The sequence below is a fragment of the Adiantum capillus-veneris genome, chromosome 16 (genome assembly GCF_014529385.1).
Source record: "Adiantum capillus-veneris isolate H3 chromosome 16, ASM1452938v2, whole genome shotgun sequence".
In the NCBI taxonomy this organism is placed as follows: domain Eukaryota; kingdom Viridiplantae; phylum Streptophyta; class Polypodiopsida; order Polypodiales; family Pteridaceae; genus Adiantum; species Adiantum capillus-veneris.
The window spans coordinates 57,310,929-57,314,607 of NC_140946.1; the positions used below are offsets into that span (position 1 = coordinate 57,310,929).

The 3,679-nt window shown below is 39.7% G+C and overlaps 1 pseudogene; it reads left to right on the forward strand.

Annotated features, from left to right (window-relative positions):
- The first annotated feature begins 2,379 nt into the window (after nucleotides 1-2,379).
- On the forward strand, nucleotides 2,380-3,380 carry LOC147439095 (uncharacterized; annotated as a pseudogene).
- Nucleotides 3,381-3,679: the final 299 nt, after the last annotated feature.

The window sequence follows — 3,679 nt, forward strand, 5'->3', positions numbered from 1 at the left end:
ATAAGAATAACCATTGATGATTAAAATGAAATCAAAATATTGCTTGAATTTCTTCATGGTGGAGTGACTAAGACTTGAGACTTGAAACGTATTATAGGAAAATCAAAATATCCATTTCTCAAATTTGCATGAAAATCCAATAATCTAAACTAAATACTCTCACTCAATGTGACACCATTTAACAAAAAAACATATTTATATTGCATTTATAGAGGAATCCAACCTCATGAAAATAATCCAACATTGTTGTTAGGTGTCTCCTACAAGTATTTGTCTTCCTCATCTAGAGATTCATATACACTTGAGTGTTTGTGTGTCTATGACACTGGGGAAGATAGTCGTACTATATGGATGGCTTTTCTAAGAGCTCCCAGAGAGTACCTATTGGTTCAAGATTCTACAGAAAATCTACTATTCTTATCAAAATCCTTTAACATGGTAGTGAAAGGTTCCTCAAGGAACAAAAATAGAGTGATTTCCATCCCTGCACATAGTTGCTTGCTCATGTCCTCTGAAAAAAAGTAAACTCTGTAAGTAAACAATAGATTATGTGAGCACAAGTTATAAAGTACAAAATGATATCGTTCTAATAATCTAATGACAACTATACAAAGAGTAAATTATAAGAAAAATCTTTCATGACTCTCCATAGATAGCACAACTTACTTGCATTGTGGGTCTCAATCACATGCTACACAACTATAGATGGCGCACCAAAGCCATCAACAAAATAGCACCACCCAGTGTTAAGAGGTGTGAAGCCTAAACATTGAAAGCCATAAAAAGGTTTGTTCTCTCCAGCATGATAAACTTAAAGATGGAGATGATGTTTAGCTTTGAATGTAAGCTATAAGGGTAGTTTTCTTACCATTCTATCTTTATGTTGGAGATGAACCCTTGCAATGCCCACACACTATTCACACCTCCTGTTGTTGTGGTATGCAAGTCATGTGAGCTCATACTTTTGCCACCTTCGGGAGTAGAGGTTTCCATGTAGTGTGAGTGGATGAAAGTAGAATGAGTAGAATCTTGTTTCATGCTGTAATGGAGGTGAGAGAAGGGAGAGGAGCTAGCTTGCTGTGAAACTATGTGGTGGGCAAGGGGAAGAGATGGGGGAGGAGCTTGCTTGGTGCTACAATGGAGGTGGAAGAAAGCTAGCAGAGAGATAATGTTGGACTATAGGGGGTGCTTGTGGTTGTTGCAGCAATGGAGAGCTTGGAAAAGGGTTTGTAGAGAGAGAATATCACTTTTTAGCTATAGAATAGGTTTGGAAAGACTTTGGAAGGTTAAAAATGATGTTTTGAATTTTTTTGAAAAAAAATTCAAAATTTTGGATTTTTTATGCACGTTTTTGACTTTTGGAGGTCAAAAATAATTTTTTGACCATGAAATAGGTTTGGGAACCTTTAAAGGAGGGAAAACTAGAAATTTTCATTTTTTTGAAAATTTGAATTTTTTAGTGTACTTTTAAATCCGGACCAAAAAGTGGGGGAAAAGAGGTCAAACTTGTTCCCCCCCCCCCCCCTGCCCGTGCGCTCGCCCCCCTCCCTTTTCCCTAGCCACCTCCCTTACCTTCTCACTAGGTAAGAGGTCATTAAGAGATGTAAGGCTACCTTGTCCCCCTACTTTTTTGAGGGTATAGAGTGTGTCCACCACCCTCTTCCTATTGGTTGGCCTCTAATTAACCTTAATCCCAAAGGGCCCGTAGAGGGTTCATATTTTTCCTAATGTTTCACTATTGATTTTCATATTTATGCAAGTGTGCATTCTGCCATTAAACACTCACAAGAAATTTACACTAAGCATGCTAACAAGCACCGCAAGGCACATCAATTCAAAGAAGGTGATCATGTTTTACTTTGCATCGAAAAACAAAGAATCAAAAGTGTTGATACCAATGTCTTTGTTAAGCTTGCTCCTCGTTTTAAAATTTCAGCTGCCATTAATGATGTTTCTTTTCGTTTAGACTTACCTACACATTGGCACATTCACAATGCCTTTCACATTAGTCTTTTACGCCCGTTCAGAGGACCCCTACCTACACATCACATTTAGGAAGACCCACCTTCACTTGTAGACCAAGAAGAGCAACTCATCCCTGATAAAATAGTTGATCACAAGACCACCACTACACGCACTGGCATGGTTTATAACCGTTACCTTTTGACTTTCAAGGGCCACCCTAGAGAGGATGCCAAATGGATGCTTGAAAAGTTTTTTCGCAACTTCCCCGACCTTCTCCACAATTTCCATCACTCACGGACCAGTTGATTTTTCTATTGAGCAACTGAGGACAGCTGCTATCCCTGGTGGGAGGGATGTTACAAGATTGGGCACCTCCTATTGTAGTGGTCAACTGCAATTGGGATAGCTGGCGTAATGGTTAATTATGTGCTGTCAATTTATTTTCTAATCGAGTTGATGATGATTTTTTAGAGTGGAATGCAGGGAGTTAATGGAGAGGCACCGACAATTACTCTTGGCCATTTTATATTTGCACAGTATTTTAGAATATCATTTCAATAAGTCACTATGGCTCTGTAAATAGTTGTAGTGGGAACTCCCCTTATGGGTCATGCAAGCACTAATGAGCTTCACTCGTTTACAAAATTGAAGTGGTTGTAAAAAGAGGGGCCTCAATTTTTGGCACCTTAAATATTTTTTGTTCTCCCATAATAGCTCTGGAAACATCTACTTCTATGTTTTACAAGAGTGAAGCTGTTAGGGATGATGACTCTATGAGGTTGGGATGATGAGATGAATTTGAGATGCGAGATGAGGATGAGGAGGAATCCACACTTCTTGCTAAAGAGAATGGTAGGTTGGGGGTCACTAAACTTGACAAGGCTGTTGTAGGCTTGTTTGCTACTCTAGCAAACAAGCCTGCAGCAAAATCCCCTACTGCTCCCATATTGGAGGTGCCTCCTATAGAATGTAAGTCTAAAGTGAAACGTGTTGTGTTTAAGAAGGGCAAGGGTGTAAAGGAAAAGAGTGGAGAGGATGATGAGGAATAGTGATGAGGATGGTGAGAAACACGACAATGATGAGCATGATGATGGTGATTTAGATTTTGATGAAGAGGATGAATCTATTGAGGAGTGATCTGAGGAAGATTAGATTAATCTCACCATGAAGAAGAGTACTACTCCCATACACTAATTGCCAATGCAAGCAAGAAAGCCAAGGTGTACACACCAACAAGGAAGGATGAGCCTAAAACACCATACATTCCCGCTTCTATGCCAAGCTAGCAATAGAGTGGCTAGAAGGATCAATTTACTAAGAAGACACTTAAGAAGGAAAATATTAACACACATATATCTCCAAAGAAACTTGGTCTGTTTTTTTGCCAGCCATGCAGCAAAAGTTTCAACTTTTGAGAGTGCTCTAAATGTTATGTCTCTATCATAGGAGAAGAAGTCTAGTCTATGACACCGTTGAGATGGACCTCCAGTGTCCGAATGGACGTAGTGTGAATCCCGACCTGTGTGATTGATCTTTTTTTATAGAAAGAGGCTAAGGCCTCATCTGTAGTTATCAACCCCCGCTGTTGTGGTAGAGTACCAATGGTTAGCCCGTGAGGCTAGGAGTGCATGAGGTCACCTTGAGGAGGTGAGACCGGGTGGTATGGGATGCCCAATATTATAAATGCATGTCTACATCATCAAATGTTGGCCCC